Source organism: Erinaceus europaeus, chromosome 11, assembly GCF_950295315.1.
Source record: "Erinaceus europaeus chromosome 11, mEriEur2.1, whole genome shotgun sequence".
NCBI classification, from domain to species: domain Eukaryota; kingdom Metazoa; phylum Chordata; class Mammalia; order Eulipotyphla; family Erinaceidae; genus Erinaceus; species Erinaceus europaeus.
Window position 1 is genome coordinate 35,115,722 of NC_080172.1, and position 22,267 is coordinate 35,137,988.

A 22,267-nucleotide genomic window follows, 5' to 3' on the forward strand; every position below is an offset into this window, starting at 1 on the left:
AATGAAGCTGAAGGGTTGTCATTCCACACGTGAAGTCTCTGGACACAGTCTGAACTGAAGCATGTTGAGGTGGCAATCATTGTGTTGATTAGGTTGTGATCGGCAGATGCAATATTATTTGATATGGATTGAGAGAGGCATATGGGAAAGTGGGCCCTATCCAAAGGTTCCAGGACTGGGGGAGTAGAGGCTCTATAGTGGAGATGTGAGGTTCCTGCTGTCTTAGGGTTCAAAGAGACAGTGGATAGTTAATGTTATCATCACATTATTTGTTAATTGGGTTAACTTTGAAAAGTCCTTTTGTTAGGGTTTGCTGTACAGTACCCAGTATCTTATATATAGCTGTGCTATTGGTTGCTTCTGATCTACTTGTCTAGGCTTTTGAGAGAGTCTGCATATCAAATACACAGCCTATATATTAAAAAGACTCAGTCTGTGATTTAAAACTTCGAGACATACAATTAATTTTCCCCCTCTCTTATTAATTAACTAGTGATTTATATGACTACACTTTAGTATGAGTGTACGTAAACAACATTCCCACCACCAAAAGACTGTGACCCATCCCTCTCACCCACCCCCACCCCCCACCGGCCCAGGAAGCTGCATGTCTACCCCTCACCACAGGGGTCTTACTTTGTTGCCCTACTTAAAATTTAGTCAGGTCCTTCCTGCTTTTAGTTTAATTCCTTCTAGCTCTGTCCCAGATGGGTCAGAGAAAGTGGGTTCACTGTTCTTGATAGCTGTATAGTATTCTATTGTTTATATATACCACAGCTTTCTCAGCCACTCATCTGTTGTTGGGCACCTGGGTTGCTTCCAGGTTTTAGCTATTATGAATTGTGCTGCTATGAACATAGGAGTACACACCTCTTATTGGTTGGGTGTTATGGAGTCCTTGGGGTATAATACCAGGAGAGGAATTACTGGATCATATGGAACGTCCATGTTTAGCTTTCTGACAGTTTTCCAGACTGCTCTCCACAGAAGCTGTACCAATTTACATTCCCACCAGCAATGCAAAAGGGTTCCTCTGTCCCCACAGCCTCTCCAGCATTTGTTGCTGCTGTCCTTTATGATGTATGCCATTCTTACAGGAGTGAGGTGGTATCTTAATGTTGTCTTAATATGCATTTCTCTGACAATCAGTGACCTAGAGCAGTTTTTCATATGTTTGTTAGCCTTTTGGATCTCCTCTGAGGTGAATATTTTGTTCATATCCTCTGCCGATTTTTGGATGGGGGCATTTGCTTTTTTGTTAGTAAGTTTGCTGAGCTCTTTATATATTTTGGAGATTAGTTTCTTATCTAATGTATTGCATGTGAAGATATTCTCCCATTCTGTGAGGGGTCTCTCTGTTTGTTTAATAGTTTCTTTGGCTGTGCAGAAACTTTTCAATTTGATGTAGTCCCATTGGTTTGTTTTTGCTTTAGTCTTCCTTGCAATTGGGTTTGATTCATCAAAGATGTCCTTGAGGTGTAGGTGGGAAAGTGTTTTACCAATGTTTTCCTCTAAGTATTTGATTGTTTCTTGTCTAACATCCAGGTCTTTGATCCATGTGGAGTTGATTTTTGTTTCTGGTGAGATAAAGTGGTTCAATTTCATTCTTCTGCATGTTACAACCCAATTTTCCCAGCACCATTTATTGAAGAGAGCCTCCTTCTTCCATTTAATCCTTTGGGCCCCCTTATCAAAGATTAGATGTCCATAGTTGTGGGAATTTATTTCTGGGCTTTCAATTCTGTTCCACTGGTCTGTGTGCCTATATTTGTTCCAGTACCATACTGTTTTGATGATGATGGCTTTATAATATAGTTTAAGGTCTGGGACTGTGATGCCTCCATTTATGTTTCTTTTCCTCAAGACGGTTTTGGAAATTCTAGGTGTTTTCAGGTTCCAGATAAATGATTGTAGTGTTTGTTCTATTCTCTTATAGAAGCTTGGTGCAACTTTGATGGGTATTGCATTAAATTTGTATATGGCTCTGGGGAGAATATTCATTTTGATGATATTTATTCTTCTAATCCATGAGCATGGAATATCTTTCCATTTTTTGGTATCAGTTTCTATTTCCTTGAGTAGCGACTCATAGTTTTTGGTATACAAATCTTTCACTTCTTTGGTCAACTTTATTCCTAGGTATTTTATTGATTTTGCTGAAACAGTAAATGGGAGTGGTTTCTGGATGTCTTCTTCTTCAGATTTAGTGTTTGCATAAAGAAATGCCACTGATTTTTGTACATTGATTTTGTAGCCTGACACCTTGCTATATTGCCTAATAACTTCCAGTAGTTTTCTGCTGGATTCTTTAGGTTTTTCTATGTATACTATTATGTCATCTGCAAATAGTGAGAGCTTGACTTCTTCCCTTCCAATCTGTATTTCTTTTATTTCTTTCTCTTGCCTGATTGCTATGGCAAGAACTTCCAATACTATGTTGAAGAGTAACAGTGACAGTGGACAGCCCTGTCTAGTCCCTGATCTGAGGGGGAATGCTTTCAGCTTCTGTCCATTGAGTATGATGTTGACTGTGGGTTTGCTATATATAGATTCCACTATCTTTAGGTATTTCCCATCTATTCCCATTTTTTGTAGAGTTTTGAGCATGAATGGGTGTTGGAGTTTGTCAAAGGCTTTCTTTGCATCTATTGAGATAATCATGTGGTTTTTGGCTTTGCTTTTATTGATGTGGTGAATGACATTGATTGACTTATGGATGTTGAACCAGCCTTGCATTCCTGGGATGAATCCCACTTGGTCATGATTAACAATCTTTTTGATATGCTGCTGTATCCGGTTGACCAAGATCTTGTTTAATATTTTGGCATCTATGTTCATCGGAGATATTGGTCTGTGGTTTTCCTTTTTTGTTCTGTCTCTATCAGCTTTTGGTATCAGGGTGATGTTGGCTTCATAGAAGGTGGAAGGGAGTGTTCCTGTTTCTTCAATCTTTAGTTATGAAGTTTTAATATATATATTTTGGTATTTATCATTTTGGAATTTAGAACATGTGTGTTTGGATGCCTATGCCCTGAGGTTTTCCTCATGAGGAAAATTTTCTGCTGATTTCCTTGAATATGGTCTCTATTCCCTTCACCCTGTCCTCTCTCATAGGAAATCTAATCACTCTTCCATTCAACTTTTTTATGGGGTTTGCTGTTTCACAAAGTGTTGCTTCATTCTTCCTAAACCTCTCTTCATCATTTTTAAATTGACAGAGTTCATTGTATCTTCTACTCCAGATAGTTTCTCTGCATGGTTGAGTCTACTTTCTAAGCCTGCTACCTGAGCCTGTACTGCATTCAAAGTGTCTTTCACACACCATGAATCTCTAAAGGTTTTCTTTTATGCATCCTAACTCCTTAGTCAACTCTGTTTGGAGTCTTTCTTTCATATTTTGTAATTTCTTAATGAACTATGTTTGGAGCTTTAGTTTTGTGTTTCTTAACTCCTTAATGAATTTTCTTTCAATTCTTGAATATGATTCCCTGTGCTAATCTTAGATTCTTGGATAGTGACTCATAGTGACTTCTCTATAGTCTTTTTCTGATAAGTTCTCCAGGCTATAATTTCCTTGAGTTCTTGTTTCATTTCTGTTGGTAAGGTCTGTCATTGGGGGTGGGGGGTGCTCTGTTTTTAGAAATTTTCTGTTGCTTGTGCATTTAGTGTTTTTTTTTCCCTTCCACCCTGCCCCTGTGTTGTTTTTTTTTTTGGGGGGGAGCAGCAAAGTAGTACTGTGTATATAGTGCTGGGTTTTACTTTATGTATTGGGTGGTGGGGTTGGGAGTGGGATTGTGTTTCCTGCTATTTCCTCAAACTGTGTGGTATATATAGTGCCACTCTGTACATGTTCAGACTGTACCCAGACCTTTAGGACTAGCTGTGTAATGGCTTCTTTCTTCTCTGTGCTTGAATAATCAGAGCTTAGTGATCCAGCTTTCTAGTCCCATTTCCAATTCTGACACCATCTCTCCTGACAATATCTTTAGCCCACCTGCATGTTAGCTGTTGAGATCAGGCAAAAATTAGAAAAGTCATGGACCCTTGTAATATACCTAAAATAGTATTTCTAGTTTTTCCAAAATGGAGATCCCAAATTTCATCTGCTCTCTTCTTACATTTAGGTTCTTGATTATTAAACTATTGTTCTGCATTCTGTCTTAATGCTTTTCAGCCACAAATTTGTAGATGCTACCATGATGCCAACCTGACTTCCTTGGGCAGATGACCTCACTGATGTGTCCTGGAATCTTACTTCTCCAGAGCTTTACCCCACTAGGGAAAGATAGAGACACACTGGGAGTATGGATCAACCTGTCAACATTCTTGTCTAGCAGAGAAACAATTATAAAAGGTAGACCTTCCACCTTCTGCACCCCATAATGATCCTGGGCCCATATTCCTAGAGGGATAAAGAATAGAAAACCTTCCAATGGAAAGGATGGGATATGGAATTCTGGTGGTGGGAATTATGTGGAATTGTACCACTCTTATTCAACAGACTTGTCGATCATTATTAAATCAATTGAAAAAAAAGAAGCTTAAAGTGAACTAATCACGGGCCATTCTTTGACTCTAGATTATAGAGTGGAAGTAAAACAAATGACAGTGAAACAAAGAGACAAACAAAAACATATGATAGTGAAAGTTAAGTACGTAACTAGAATGTTAAAAAGTTTGACTTATGGAAGGGCTTTCCTGTAAACCAACTAATGAAGATTGTATTTGAAGTAATTATTGGGAGTCTTCTAGAGGCCTGGCTATGGAGTAGGAGCCCTAACAAGTGGCTCTATAGGAAAAAAATCACCTAAAAAATCAACAAAATACAACCAGAACTTCTTCAGAAACTTACTAAGACACAGCCACCAAGTTGCTGATACTACAGTGATTTCATTCTGAACACCCTGGGCAGATGACATCACCATGTCTAGTAATTTTACTTCTTCAGAGCCCTCTCCCACTAAGGAAAGATAAAAACAGGCTCAGAGTATGGATCAATCTGTCAAAGCCCATGTTAAGCAGAGAAGCAATTACAGAAGCCAGACCTTCCACCTTCTGCATCCCATAAAGAATTTTGGTCCATACTCCCACAGGATGACTAGAGAGAGCGGAAAGGTGACTCAGAGAGAGGGGAGAGAAATAAAGGAGTTTTGGCTATCCATCTCATGATAGTTTTTCTCCTGGGGTCTCCATCTGACCCAAACCTGCCTCTAACAGCATGAAATATTGAATATTTTATATTTATATATTGAGATATCTCTATAGCCTTAAGCATATAAATTAATGCTCCAATAGACTGAGCTATTTCCAAGTCCTCTGTCATGGTTTTAGATGATAGGATTATACAGTGTTTTTCAAAAAAAAATTAAGATAATAAATTCCTTTCCATATTGGAAAATATTCCAGAACAATAATTCAAATAATGGATGGTTCTAGATGATGGCAAAATTCTGCCAGCAATAATAGGAACAGGCAGTAGAGATAAAAATCTCTTAAACTAAATACATCAGAAAATTTTGGGCTGAAGCTACAGAGAACATTTCCAATAAGAATATCATTGAAACTGAAATAGCCAATTGAAATTTACTAAGTTAAAGATGGAGCTACAAGCATTTGGAAAAAAAAACATGGACTAGCAAGATTAACTTGACAGAAAAGGTGACTGCTTTACCTTGTTCACTACTCAGGATAAACCCTGGCTATTCTATAGGGCTGGGAGAAATCACCTACTTTTTTCCCTGTCTTTCTGTGTCTCTCTCTATCTGAAAAAGTCAGCCTCAGAATAGTGAAATTATGTATTTAACAAAAAATAAAAGGAAAGAAAAGAAGAGAGGAAAAAGAAAGCAAAAGAATTAAGGAGAGAAAAAGAATGCCTGGAAGATGGAAAGGAAATTTAAGAACTAAGAGAGGGCTGTAGACAAGACAAGTCTTTGAATCATTATCAAGTCATATACAAACTTTGCCTGCATAGTAGTCTTTGTGGTATTTTTAACAAGTCTTGAATGAAAATCCAACTTAGGCTTCAAACAAGCATTCCCCATGGTTTAATATTCTCATGAGCCAAGAGCTTGAAATGTAACATTAAACCCACAATGGGAATGTTACATATGCTCCTGCACTTGCCATTTCCTGGGAAATAATTCTGACATCATGACTGAATTCCTACATCCCAGCATTTTGGTTTCTCTTCAACATCAAAAGGGAAAGTGAACAGGAAGGTAAGACAATAAGCTGCAAGTTATGCCAAGAGAATCATGCACATTTTTAAAGGGAGCTACCTGAATTGAGATTTAAAAGAAGTGCATTTCCTCTGACAATATGTCCTCAAACTTTAATCATCTCTGAGTAATTCAATAAAAATGTGTATCTTGTAAATCAGAATCTTAAGAATATTCTGTAAGCATGGGAATGGAGAGGCACATGGGAGTGTCACTTAATGAACCATATAAGTGAAATATATTTCTAATTTTAGGACAGATGGATCTGAATTAACAAGTCACAAATGAGAAATGCTAATTAAAAATATTACAGAAGAACTTGAGGAAATAACACAGTGGTTATGCAAAATGTCTTTCATGTTGAGGTACCAAAGGTCCCCAGTTCAGTTCCAAGCAACACCACAGGCTAGAGTTTATCAGTATGGTCTGATAAAAGAAAAATTAAAGTGAGAAGAAAAGAAATGATATTTTGGGCTGTGGAGGAGACAGCAAAACTCTTTTTTTCCTGAGGCTCTGAGGTCTCAGATTCAATCTCCAGCACCACCATATACCAGAGCTTAATAGCAGGTGGATATAGGTACATGTGGTCAGTGAATTGAAAAAGGGTAAAGGAGAGACTTAAGAAGTCATACTTAGTGGCAGTGGGCCAATATTGGTAGTTACATAACAGAGTACATTGTTGGTGGCAGGAAAGCAGTTAATTCCTGGATTCTTAACCTATGAACTTAGGGGCAACAGGACACTGAACTTTGCACAAGGACTAACTAATGCTTGAAGAAAAAAATCTAGTGAAGAACTAAAACACTGTTGTCTCGTCAGGAAAATAAGTCCTAGATAATTTCTTGTGGTATAACCACTGCCACACTTTGCTCACCTGGTCTACTAGTTAAAGAAATAAAAAAATCACCTACAAATGGTCAGATTTCAAGTAAAATCTCTTTTTTCAATTTAACTTTATATTTATTAGTGATTTAATAATGATTGACAAGGTTGTGTGATACAATTCCCACCACCAGAGTTCTGTATCACATCCCCTCATATGGAAACATTCCTATTCTTTATCCCTCTGGGAGTATGGACAAAAGGTCTTTATGGGGTAAGTGGTGCACTTCCTAATAAAGCTACAGAATAGATATAAACTAGGGCCCATCAGATAGAATCCATGTGAATATGTATCCATAAATTAGGGGAAAACATACCTTAAAGTAAAAGTGCACAGTAGTCTGCAGTGACTCAATAAGTGCAGCAAGCAAGTTGAAAGAACTACAAAAGACAACATAAAATACTTAATCAAATATTTTCTACTTGGACCTAGATGACCTCTTCAGCTATATCTCCTATTTCACTTCCATCAGTCACTCTAACTCTAACCCTGTTAAATATAATAAGGACTACAAAAGCTGGATAAGGGCAAGAGACCAGCGTACTTTAATGATGGCCCTTTTGGTCACTACTAGGTCATCCCATCATCTGGGGCTCTAGTCAGAGAATCACATAGATATGATGGAACTAGACCTCTTAACAGATCCCTCTTTCCACCACTGCTGATCATCTCCATCAGGAACAGCATCATGGACCTACTTGTGAGCCTCTAAAGGACCTTGCCCTCAGTGTATAACAACAATGGTAGGGACTGCCCTGCTGGGAAATTGTGCTGATGCAGTCACATCTGCCATGTTGTCCCCTCAGGCTACTGCTAGTTCCCGCAAGAGTTGGGACATTTTTGGAGTGCCTGTTCAGCCATGTTTGTCCTCAGGGCATTGTCTATATCCCCACAAAATTTGGAGTGCTTTGGTCACTCCTCCCCCCTCCCATTCTCACAAGAGTTATTATCCTATCCTGGAGTGCTATGGTTACTCCTCCCCCTTCCCATTCACGTGAAAGCTACTCCTATAAAAGCCCTTCTTCTTCCGCACCTCGCTCTCTTGCCAGCGCTTCACTCCGGTGTTCAGATGCAGGAAAGGTTACTGCGTGAGGTGGCCATTTTTCGCTACCTCCACGTGGCCCAACCTGCTTCTCTAGCACCCAACTCTGAGGTGCCAGCGCAAATAAAGATTTGTGTTTCCTCTTCTCTCCTGACCCCTCCTCTCTCTCTTCAACGCGGCCCGCACACAATACTGCCCCAGTCTCCAAAGGGAAGCAGGGTCAACATACTCTGCCACTGGAGGAAGGCTGGTCCTGAAATTAATGCAGCCTAGAATGTTCCTAGATATGACCATGGAATGTGAGCTCAGACAACAGGGATGCAGAGATTACACAAACCTGTGGTAAATATGAATAGACATGGGCTCTAGGTCAGATTTCTGGGATTTATAGTTAGTGGGTATTTATATACTTTCCCCTTATTTGGGAGCTACTCTCTGCTCTGATACAGCTTTCCAGTCCTGTTTCCAACTCTGACATCATCTCCCCAGACAATAAATTTAGCCCACCTGCCTGTATTGGACTCAGGAAAAACTTAGTCAAGTCATGGGCCCCTTGGAATATACCTAAAATAGACTTCCTAGCCTCTTACAACATGAAAACACCAAATCTCATATGCTCTAGTCTTACTTTTAGGTTCCTGATTATTAAACAGTTCATTTGGCTTTATATCATAATGCTTTTCATCCACCAAGTTGCAGATGCCACTATGATGCCAACCTGATTTCCCTGGGAAAAAAAACCTCACCCATGTGTCCTGCAACCCCACCTCCCCAGAGCCTAACCCCACTAGGGAAAGATACAATTACAAATTCTTTTTTTAAAATTTTATTTATAAAAAGGAAATACTTAATAAAACATAGGATAAGAGGGGTACAACACCACAATATTTCCACCACCAGAACTCCATATCCCATCCACTCCCCTGATAGCTTTCCTATTCTTTATCCCTCTGGGAGTACGGACCTAGGGTCATTATGGGGACCAGAAGGTGGAAGGTCTGGCTTCTGTAATGGCTTCCCTGCTGAACATGGGCATTGACAGGTGGATCCATACTACCAGCCTGTCTCTCTTTTTCCCTGGTGGGGCAGTGCTCTGGGAAAGTGGGGTTCCAGGACACATTGGTGGGGTCATCTGCCCAGGGAAGTCTGGTTGGCATCACAGTAGCATCTGGAACCAGGTTAACATATAGAGCCAAACAAATTGTTAACTAATCATGAACTGAAAGGCTGGAAGAGTTTATATGAAGAGTTGAGGGGGGTCTCCATTTTGTAGATAGTAGGCCTATTTTAGTTATATTCCAAAGAGCTCATGACTATACTAGTTTTTTTTTTTTTTCCTGAGCCTGATATCTGATATGCAGGTGGATACAAGTTATTGTCTGGGGAGATGATATCATGGCAGGAAAAAGGACCAGAAAGCTGGATGAGGGAGGAGAGTAGCTCCCAAATATGGGAAAGGGGTATAAATATTGTTGACTGTAAACCCCATCAATTTGATCTGATCTGGAGCTCATATTCAGCTTAAGAGCCTATGTGACCTCTGCATCCCTATTAGCTGAGCTCATATTCTGTGGTCATGAGTAGAAATGTTCCAAGCTGCCCCAATTTCAGGACCCATCTTCTTCAGGTGGAACATAAGAGACTCACTTATCCACAAGTGAGTGCAGCTATATGTGGTCAGTTGATGGGAAAAAGGTGAAGAATTCTCAGGACTTAAGATCCTGGGCTTAGTGGCAGCTGGTGCCAATGCTGGTAGTTACACAGCAGAGAACATTGACAGTGGCAGGAAGGCAAATAACTACAGCCATGGGGAATGCTCTGGCCCTAGCAACTGGTTAGGAAAATAAATCCATTTGTTCTTTGAGTAATCAGGAGAAAGCAATTTTCCCATGCTGTTAATTTCTAGAGGCTGGAATCACAGCAGCAAGACCCTATATTGACATCATGGACACTATACTGGTCTAATGACACATGATAGAATTCCCCCTTCCCCAATATAGAAAAGGAAATACACCACAATGCCACCTGATGGTTCCACAACAGAAGCCATGCTAAATGTGAAAGTTTAGAGATATAGTGATAGCTGAAATTAACCAGACACTAATCTAGACAAAATAACAGAGAGATTTCAGAAAATTCATGATGAAGGCAATTGAAGAAACTAATTTTTTTCTTTTTCTTTTGGATAGACAGAAATTGAGAGGGGAGGAGGAAGACAGAGAGGGAGAGAGAATAGAAACCTGCATACCTGCTTCACCACTTGTGAAGCGACTCCACTGCAGGTAGAGAGCCAAGGGCTCGAATGGAGATCCTTGCACAGGTCTTTGTGCTTTGTACTATGTGGCTTAAACTGGTGCACACCCCCATTACTCCCTTCCATCTCAATTTCTGGCTGTCTCACCTTTTATTAGACTATTCCTTGTCTTTTTTGTTGAACTATATGAACTATTCATAGATTTTAATACAAACCACTTGTTATATGTGTAATGTGAAAATATCTTCTACCATTTGCTGGATTGCCTGTTTATCCTCATGGAGTTTTCATTTTTTTAAATATACTAATCAAATTTAAAATGAATAGTAACCTAATTGTTAACATCAGTAGCAAATTAATGAAATAACTATGTTTTCTTCTTCTGAGATACTATTTATTTTTAAGAATTTAATATTGATTTATAAAATTATAAGATAATAGGGGTATCATTCCCACCACCAGAGATCTGTATTGCCATCCCCTCCATTGGAAACTACAATAGTTCTCTCAGGGTCACAGAGATGTTGACTTTATTTCTATCACCATCAATCTATATCAATATCTATATTTTTATGACTATTTTTAAAAATATTGGGAGAATGGAGGCATGGAATTTGGTGGTAGGCATGTAGAATTATACTATGTAATCGTACAATCTTGTAAATCACTATTATCTAATTACAAATAAAAAGTGGCTTATAAGAAATAAGAAACTAAGATAATATTTCATCCTTTGGGACAAAGTGGATGAAACTTGGGGTGATTATGCTTAGGGAAATAAGTGTATAACAACTATCAGATGATTTTACTAATATGTGCAATGTAGAGAATTAAAACACATAAACTTGTAATAAATAAATTAAAAAAACAACCTGTCTCTAAGGCCTTGAAAAGAACTATGGTGATTAACCTTGGGCTGAAGGAGATCACAGAACTTCAGTGGTGGGGGTGGTGTGGAATTATAGCCTTATTATCTTATAATCTTGTAAATCACTAATAAATAAATTTCAAAAAAATTATTTTAAGAATAATGTCAGCAAAAGAGAGAAAAAACTCATTTGGAAAGTCAGCATCTTCAGGGAGTAATGTGATAGAGTTTAATGGTCAACTCAAAAAAATCTTCATACAAGGAATTCCCCTTTAGACAGAACTATTTTTTCATTTCTCCTTTGATAGTTGCAAGAAGCAGAGGCTAAATTAAAGGAAGTCTGTTTATAAATATTTTAGCCTGCTTTTTTATTTGATGATAAGCAGACCTAGTGTATCTTTTGAAGCCTATCTAAAAATTTGACTTCTGAATTGCTGTGGTCAACAAAATTATTCAAGTCACATCTGTGTCCTGGCCCTCATTGGGGAATCCTAAGGGTGACTAGAATGTAGAAAGATAGAACAAGTAGGAAACATGACTATTATGTTCATATATTCAAAGGAAAATTGAATCTGTACTTCTTTCCAACCAGTACCAAATAATAGGTATCATTTTCAAAACCAAAAAATGCTATGAGATCAGATATATGAAGAATATGAAAGATAAAAGTGTGTGGTAGGACAGTAGTTAGCTGACTCCAGCCTGAGATCATCTCCTCTATTTATCCTGTACCAATACTGAAATGAAAGTAAAAGAACAAGGAAAATTCTGTTTGAACTTTTCTTTTTTAATTGTTTTGGTTTTTGTACACTAAGCCTTTGACATGGTCTGCTGTGAACTATATCTTACTAAGATCACTGATAAATAATAAGAAAAAAAAAACAAGTGAAGTTCAAAGGTAGTATAGAGAAGAAAATAATAATAATAAAGTAGAAATTAAAGATAAATTAAAAAGACAATATAATAGTTCAATAACATTAAATTTATTCTTCAAAAGGATAAACAAAAATTGACAAAACTTTTGTTAAAATTACTAAGAAAGAAAGAGAAAAACTATAATAGGATCATGAATGAAAGGGAAAAAGGTACAATATATACTAAAGAAATACTTAAGATCATAAGCAATTTTATGTCACTAAGTTTGAAATCTTGAAGAAATGGAAAAATATTTTTTGACATTTTATTGTATTTCATTTATTTTTACTAGTGATTTATAAAATTATAAAATAGCAGGTACAATTCCATACTGTTCCTACCACCAGAGTTCTGTGTCCTCATTCCTTCCATTGGAAACTGTAGTAGTTCTCCCAAAATCACAGGTATCGCTTGAGTATTATTTCTATAATTATCTGTCTATTTTTTAATGTATTTTTGTCCATTTTTTTCTCTGGGCTTGCCTTCTCTTCCCTTTTTTTTTTTTTTTTAATTTTATTTTTTTGTTATTTTTTACATTTATTTTATTTATTTCCTTTTGTTGCCCTTGTTGTTTTATTGTTGTAGTTATTATTGTTGTTGTCATTGTTGTTGGATAGGACAGAGAGAAATGGAGAGAGGAGGGGAAGACAGAGAGGAGGAGAGAAAGACACCTGCAGACCTCCTTCACCGCCTGTGAAGCGACTCCCCTGCAGGTGGGGAGCCGGGGTTCGAACCGGGATCCTTATGCCGGTCCCTGTGCTTTGCGCCACGTGCGCTTAACCCGCTGCGCTACAGCCCGACTCCCCTTCTCTTCCCTTTTAAGTCACACCTACACCTATTACTACTTTTGAATATCTTTCCCTTTTTCCTCTTCTCTTTTGGGTCCTGGTGGGATTGAGTTTCAGAGTTTTCTAGTCATCTTCCCCTAACATTTCTCCTCCTCTTGGAGTAAGTATATTTAGAGTAAATACATTGAATAAAATAATTCAAAGGTTAAAAGTATTTCAGTGGTGTAAGATCATTAGGAAAAGTTATCCTTACTTTTTTATTTAAGCAGTCATGTAGTCACGTGTTAAAAAAATGGTAGTGGGAGTTGGGCAGTAGCTCAGCAGGTTAAGCGAACATGGCCAAAGCACAAGGACCGCATAAGGATCCCCTTTCAAGCCCCTGCTCCCCACCTGCAGGGGAGTTGCTTCACAAGCAGTGAAGCAGGTCTGAAGGTGTCTGTCTTTTTCTCTACCTCTCTGTCTTCCCCTCCTTTCTCCATTTCTCTCTGTCTTATCCACAGCAACAACATCAATCATAACTATAACAATAAAACAACAAGGGCAACAAAAGGGAATAAATAAAAAAAAATTATAGTAATTTTCAATCTAAGGATTATGAGAGAACAGAAAAACACATCAACATTTATCCCTTGACTCTTTGTTCATAATTAGCTTTTGTTATTCTTTATTATTTAAACATATATTGACTACAAAGATATGTATTGATGTGTAACATGTAATTTAAACATGCTATGATAAATGATAAGAATCATTCATTTAAAATTTGAAAGCACATAATATTGAAGGATTTAGCAGACTTGGCAGGAACTAGTTATTCCTACTTACTAATTTTAATTGGTTTAGACTCCCTAAGTAGAGAAGTACATAGAGTTTACTATAGTGTATCTTCTTAGGAGCTTTATTTGTAACATTGTACTCTCCTCATGCTCCAGTTTATCATTTAATTCAGCAAATATTGTCTGTGGCTCTTTTATATTACTGTAGTCAGAATGGGAGCATATATGTATGTGGGAATGTATATGTACACATTTGCATACATGTACACAAACACCTGATGATCTCAAATCTTCAAAGAAGACTATAAACATACACAATGTGGAAACTTCAACTGAAGGTAACTTGTATCAAAAAAAAAAAAATCCTAGATGTGTCCTTTTGTCACACTTCATGAGTCATACTCTTCCTAATAGTTTCTAACTGATTTACACATGACAAAAAAACATGTCCTTGCTTGGTCAAGGATTCAAAAAAACTTCCCTTTAATACTAAGAAGACTTGAAAAAATATGTCCTGTTTTAATGTGATTGGAATTCACCTAAAACACTTATCATTAAAGTCTAAATTTATCTTTCTTTTAAGTTTAATGTGTTCCTTCTATCCACTTACTCTGTGATTGCTATTTCATGCTCCCACTTTGTTGTGTAAATAAGTTGTCATACTGATTTGAGTATTTCCTCTAAGTAATTATTTATATACCAGGTATGCTTTCTTTTTTCAGCCAGCTATACTTTTATTCAAAGAATTATCCTACTATAAGTGGAAATTAGAGTGTATTGTATATCTAGATAACTGCTCCTTAACTCTTTTTTTTTGAGTTTTTTTTGATATTTATTGATTTATTTGGTAGTAATAGTATATTACAGGAATGTAAGATTACAATATATACTTACAAACCACAAAAGTTGTTCTTTTCTTTTCTCTTTTCTTTTCTTTTTTTTTTAATTTTTAATTTAAGAAAGGATTAATGAACAAAAACATAAGGTAGGAGGGGTACAACTCCACACAGTTCCCACCACCCAATCTCCATAACCCACCCCCTCCCATGATAGCTTTCCCATTCTCTAGCCCTCTAGGAGCATGGACCCAGGGTCGTTGAGGGTTGCAGAAGGTAGAAGGTCTGGCTTCTGTAATTGCTTCCCCGCTGAACATGGGCGTTGACTTGTCGGTCCATACTCCCAGTCTGCCTCTCTATTTCCCTAGTAAGGTGTGTCTCTGGGGAAGCTGAGCTCCAGGACACATTGGTGGGGTCTTCAATCCAGGGAAGCCTGGCCAGCATCCTGGTGGCATCTGGAACCTGGTGATTGAAAAGAGAGCTAACATACGAGGCCAAACAAATTGTTGAGCAATCATGGATCCCAAGCTTGGAATAGTGGAGAGGAAGTGTTAGGGAGGTACTCACTGCAAACTCTAGTGTACTTCTGCTTTCAGGTATATATTTTGCAGTAGTTTATGGATACGTGTGAACATAAGCTCTCTCTCACAGAAACTGGTGTATATCTAGGTTATGGGACTTTGTTATAAAGTGAACTACCTGAGATGAAATTAGAGTGTACTATAAAAGGAAAGGTCTCACCCAAGTAATGAAGCTGAAGGGTTGTCATTCCACACGTGAAGTCTCTGGACACAGTCTGAGGTGAAGCATGTTGAGGTGGCAATCGTTGTGTTGGTTAGGTTGTGATCGGCGGATGCAATATTATTTGGTTTGGATTGGGAGATGTATACGGGAAAGTGGGCCCTATCCAAGGGTTCCAGGACTGGGGCAAGTAGGGGCTCTATAGTGGAGATGTGAGGTTCCTGCTGTCTTAGGGTTCAAAAAGACAATCGATAGTTAATGTTATCATCACATTATTTGTTAATTGGGTTAACTTTGAAAAGTCCTTTTGTTATGGTTTGCTGTACAGTACCCAGTATCTTGTATATAGCTGTGCTATTGGATGCTTCTAATCTACTTGGTCTAGGCTTTTGAGAGAGTCCGCATATCAAATACACAGCCTATATATTAAAAAGATTCAGTTTGTGTTTTGAGAAACTTTGAGACATACAATTGATTTTCCCCCTCTCATATTAATTAACTACTGATTTATATGTCTACATTTTGCTAGGAGTGTACATAAACACCATTCCCACCACCAAAAGACTGTGACCCATCCCTCCCGCCCACTCCCACCCCCCACTGGCCCAGGAAGCTGCATGTCTACCCCTCACCACTGGGTTTTTACTTTGGTGCCCTACTTACAATTTCCTTGACTCTTATAACCAAATAAACTCACAAATAATCATCCATATATTAGAGCATCCAGCCAATACTTAATCAGAAACGATTATGTAGCAAGTAGTTTGCTGATCTGTATAGATTCAACAGTTTACTAACAAAAATATTTCAGCTTTCTCAGAACTTTGAACATTATTGAAAATGTGTCCTGGAATACCATCTCTCCAGAGCTAGCTCCACTAGGGATAGATAGAGACATGCTGGGGGTATGGATTGACCTGCCAATGCCCATGTCCAGTGGAAAAGCAAGTAAAGATGCCAGAATTCCCACTATATGCATCCTATAATAATCCTGGATCCATACTTCCAGAGGGATAAAGAATAGGAAAGCTCCTAATGGAATGTAGAAATAGGAAATCTTCCAATGGAATGTAGAAAGCTTCCAATGGATGTAGAACTCTGGTGATGGGAACTGTGTGGAATTGTACCCCTTATCCTAAGGTCTTGTTGTTCATTATTCAATCAATAAAAATAAATAAATAAAATGAAATAAAAAAGACACACTCAGTAACTTTCAAATATGCAGCACAGTAATGTTAAATATACTAATAAGATTCAATTACAATGATTATATAATTACTCATTATCCAAATGAGGATATTTAGCCTATTACCAGATACTTAAATAACATTTTTTGAATATATATATACACATCTTTTAGACACATACCTTTTTGTTTATTTTGAGTAGATACCTAAGAAAAGTTGTTCAGTTATAGTAATAAAAAGATTCAGTGGGATTATAACTTGACCATCATAGTGTTTTTTAGATTTTTTAAAAAAGATTTATATCTTAATGCAGTAGGTATGTAGAGACAGAGAGAAGTAGAGCATCATTCTGACATACCTAGAAAAGGAATTGCTGGCTTGTGTCTAAGTAAGGTACGTAAAGAGTTCACAGTTGTGGAAATTAACATTTGTTTCAATGTTATCTCAGTTCCTGAGCTGAAGCACAGTGGCTGTTAAAACCTCTTTTGTTCCCTTTTTCTTCCCTGTAGGCTATGAGAGCCTGAGGGCTTTTTAACTATAAGTAGGTTTTTTAGCTTAATCATTCACTCCTGACCAAGAGATAAAGCAGGATGGTGGAGAGATAGCACAATGGATACGCAAAGAGACTCTCATGCCTCAAGGATCCAAAGTCCTTGGGTCAATTCAACTGCTCTTCCAGCAGCCAGAACCAATCTAGGCAGCACTCTTTGGCCCTGTGAGTTTCTAAACAAGTACTACTTAGGGTTTGTGGGTTCTGAGGCAATTATTCACTGTATTCTCATCAGAACAATGTGGAAGACTCCCATTATACAGCTCCACCTCTAGACCACTGGGGTGTAGATCTTCTCCTGAATTTTCCCCATCAGTCCTCAAACCCTTGATGTCTGCACAGGGCCTCCCCACTATTGCTCCAGCCTCAGAAGAGCAGTAGCAATGGAGACTCCTTTTTGCATTTTGTGAGCCTTAGGCGAGTCCTCTCCTTGCAGCAGTATTTTTGTTGATAAAACAGACTGGAGGTGGTGGTGCCTCAAATGGCAAACTGCTGGACTGTTACCAGCTGCTCAGGAGTAGATATGGGCTTTAGCCCCAGAAATCTCTCCTTAGTTTTCTCTCTGTCCACAAACTACACATGTTTGCATTCACTGGTGACTTGGTGGGTACCCAAAGTAGTCCTAGTCTCCTCTTGTTGCAGTTTCATGTGATCTTCTTTGTTATTTCTAGTTGACCAGGGAAAAGAAAGGAGAGAAACACAGCAGCCACTACTCTGTAATCCTTCCTCCAGATGTCTCCTCCACTGAGTTTTATGAGTTTTTTATGTATCTTGGGTATTAGCCCTTTGTCTCACTATGTAATGTATACATCTTTTCCCACCCTGTAGGATGCCTATCTGTTTTGGTAATGCACATCCTTTTTGCTATTCAGAAGCTTTTTAGTTTAATGAAGTCCCAGTAGTTTGCATTATTTTATTTTATTTTCCTTGCTGTTGGCCTTAAAATTTTGAAGATATTTCCAACACAGAGAAAAATTGAAAGTCAGCCCATATCTGTGATCTTGGGAGAACTAATGCAGTTTTCAATGGAAAGAATGAGGACACAAAAATCTGGTGGTGGGAAAGTTGTGGAATTATACCTCTGTTTTCTTATAATTTTATAAATTAGTATTAAATAACTAAAAATAATAATAAGGAAAATAAAATTTAGTTTTCACATGGGTACAGTTTCCCTTTTTTTTGCCTTGATAGGGTTTTTCACATCCTCTACAAACCAAGGGCTTTATTTTCAGATAGAGACAGAGAATTAATGACTATAGCACAAGAGTTTCCCATTTGCTGTTAGGACTAAAACCTGACTACATACATGAAGACCTACATATCCTGTCAGAGGAGCTATCTTCCTACCCTCTTTACTAGTTTTAAAATGGATTTCTTTGTCTTAGTATTTTTCCCTGGACCCTCTGGACATTCTGTCAAGACCTACATTTGTGTGTATTTTTAATTTTTATTGGGGGATTAGTGATCTACAGTAAATATGGTTAGTGCATGTGCAAAATTAATTAATTTTCTGCAAAACACTCTCACTCCCAGCCTAGGTCCTTCTCCACCAAATTGCACCAGAACACCATTCCCTTGCTTCCCAAGTTTTTATTTGGTACAATACACCAAAACAAGTCCAAATTCTGCTTTGTGTTTCCCTTTCTATTTTTAACTCTTAACTTCTGTCTATGAGTTAGTATTTTTAAGTTGAAAGAGATATTTATACAGTTTTGATACAAAACTACTTCAAATAAATGAACTGTAAACATTTTCACGTAGGACTTTCATTTATGTGTTTAAAAATGTACTCAGTTGGGGCCAGGCTAAGTGCTCACATTACGGTGCACAAGGACCTGGGTTCAAGCCCCTGGTCCCTACCTGCAGGGGGAAAACTTCACAAGTGGTGAAGCAGGTCTGCAGGTATCTCTCTGTCTCTCTTCCTTTCTATCTCCCCCTTTCCTCTCCATTTCTCTCGTTTCTATCCAATAATAAATAAATAAATAAATAAATATCTTTGAAAAATAAAAAAATATATTCTATTTCTTTAAAAATGTACTCAGGTAAAGAATATACATTCTTCAATTTGAAGAAGTCCATTTTTTCTATACTTCCCTTTGTATATACTGACTTTTTAAATTATTCAAATGTTGTGAAGACATTTTTCTATTTTCCTGCTTGCTTTATACATCCTGTTTTATGTGTGGTTTTATAGAAACTACCCTCACTCAAAATATTTTATTCATGTTGTGAGGTACAGGTCAAGATTGTTATGACTACTTACAATAACAAAATATATTTGACTACTTTAATTCTTCTATACTTCCATATATATTGTAGAACAGCTTGTTAAATTTCACAAAAACCTGAAGGGGCTTCATCTGAGATTGTTTTTGACTGATTACTTCTGAAGAATTGACATCTTGAATGATAGTTTTCTATGAAAAAAAGTCATTTATTTCCATATGTTTGGAGCCTCTTTTAGTCATATCCATAAAGTTTTATTATTTCAGAGTATTCAAGTTTAATTTTTTTGCTATTCTATTCTTCCCTAAGTATTTAAGGTTTTAAGACTACACAAAACTATGATCATTAAGATTAAACTATTTATTTGTTACTTTTGTAAAAACACTGCTCATTTTGACGTGAATTCTCTCAAGTGTGGATTTGACATTTTTGCAAAAAAAGGGGAAAATATGGAGTATATCAGTTTATACTGCAACACAATAATAATTAAACAGTATGGTACTAGAATTTAAAAAAATGGGTACTTGGATCAATGAAGCAGAATCAAAAACCCAGAAATGATAATATATGACAAAGGGGCCAAAACCATTCAATGGAGTAAAGAAGTTCTCTTCAACAAATGGTGCTGGGGAAATTGGACATATAGAAAAAGTGAAACTAGACCATCACTTAAAACTGTACACTAAAGTAAAATCAAAATATATCAAAGATATGGATATTAAAGACTAAAATTTATAGAAAAAATCAGTGAAATTTGCAATATCTTCATCTCAGCAATGTATCTGACTCAGCCCCTGGACATGACAAATGAAAACAAGAGTAAATAAATGGGACTAAATAAAACTAAAAGTCTTCTGAACATCAAAAGCAAACCACACATGGATAACTAGGCATTTCAATAAATGGAGGAAGATATTTGTACACAACAAACTAGACAAACAGTGATATCGAACATCTATACAGAATTGGTACAGATCTATAAAAGAACTAAGAGTGACCCAATAAAAAAGTAGGCCAAGGAATTAAACAATATTCTAAAGAGGAGATAAACATGCCCCACAGATATTTGAAAAAATGCTCCACTTCACTTACAGTTACAGAAATGAAAATTAAAATTATGCTGAGATTCTATCTCACGCCTGTGAGATTCAACAAGTCAAGAAATGATAGGTATTGGAGAGGTTGGAGAGAAAAAGCCTCTACTGCAGTACTTGTAGCAGATGGCATCAAGAGTCCTTAAACAAATAAAAATGAAATTACTTAAGATACAGCAATATGGAGCAAGGTGCTGGTGCACCTGGTTGAGTGCATGTGTAACAATGTGCTAGGACCCAGTTTGGAGGCCCCAGTCCCCACATGCAGGGGAAAAACATTGTGAGTGGTAAAGTGTTGTAGGTATCTATCTTTCACCCTTTCTATCACCCCCTTCCCTCTCCATTTCTGGTTGTCTCTATCCAGTAAATAAAGATATTAAAAAATTAAGTCCACCAATAGCATCTTAGACATTTATCCAATGGACATTTAAACACTAATTAGAAAGGACAGTCCCATGTTCATAGCTGCACTATTCACAATAGAGTAAAAGCAGGCTAGATGCTCATCAACAGATGGCTTGCTAACAAAGTTGTGGGATATATATTCCATGGAATACTACTCTGCAGTTAAAAAAGATGATATTGTGTCCTGTGGGGCAAAATGGATGGAAATGGAAGTGATTATGCTTAGCAAAGTAAATAAATAGATGAAAAACAACTACCATATTGTTTCATTCCTATGTGGAATCTAGGTATCTGATACATATGAACTTGAAAAGGAAAAATTAATTACTTTTACTATTGCAACAAAAACAATAAAATATCTAGGAATAAACCTAACCAAAGAAGTGAAAGACTTGTATACTGAAAATTATGAGTCACTACTCAAGGAAATCGAAAAAGACACAAAGAAGTGGAAAGATATTCTATGTTCATGTGTTAGAAGAATTAACATCATTAAAATGAATATACTACCCAGAGCCTTATACAAATTTATTGCAATTACCATCAATATCCCAACTAATTTTTAAGAGAATAGGAAAGCTACTTTTTTTTTTTACCTGGAACCAGAAAATACATAGGATTGCCAAAACAATCTTAAGAAGAAAGAGCAGATCTGGAGGCATTACATTTCAAGATCTCAGATTGTATTATAGGGCCATTGTGATCAAAACTGCTTGGGAATGGCACATAAATAGACACAACGACCAGTGCAATAGGACAGAGAGCCCAGAAGTAATTCCCTGCAACTATGGACATCTAATATTTGACAAAGGTACCCAGAATATTGAATGGGAAAAGGAGAGTCTCTTCAACAAATGGTGTTGGAAAAATTGGGTTGAAACATGCAAAAGAATGAAACTGAACCACTATATGTCACCAAACACAAAAGTAAACTCCAAGTGGATCAAGACCTTGGATGTTAGACCAGAAACTATCAGATACTTAGAGGAAAATATTGGCAGAACCCTTTCCATAGGATTTTTAAAGGCATCTTTAATGATTCAAATCCAGTTACAAAGAACACTAAATCAAAAATAAACCAATAGGACTACATAAAATTAAAAAGCTTCTACATAGTAGAAGAAACCACCACCCAAACAAAGAGACCTCCCACAGAATGGGAGAAGATCTTTACAAACCAAATATCAGACAAGAGGCTAATAACCAAAATATATAAAGAGCTCAACAAACTCAATAAGAAAACTAATCATCCCATCTGAAAATGGGGAAAGGATATGAATAGAATGTTCACAACAGAAAAAATCCAAAAGGCCAACAAATGTGAGAAAATGCTCCAAGTCACTGATTGTCAGAGAAATGGAAATAAAGACCACAATGAGATACCACTTCACTCATGTGAGAATGTCATATACCATAGAAGACAGCAGCAACAAATGATGGAGAGGTTATAGGGATAAAGGAACCTTCCTGCGCTGCTGGAGGGA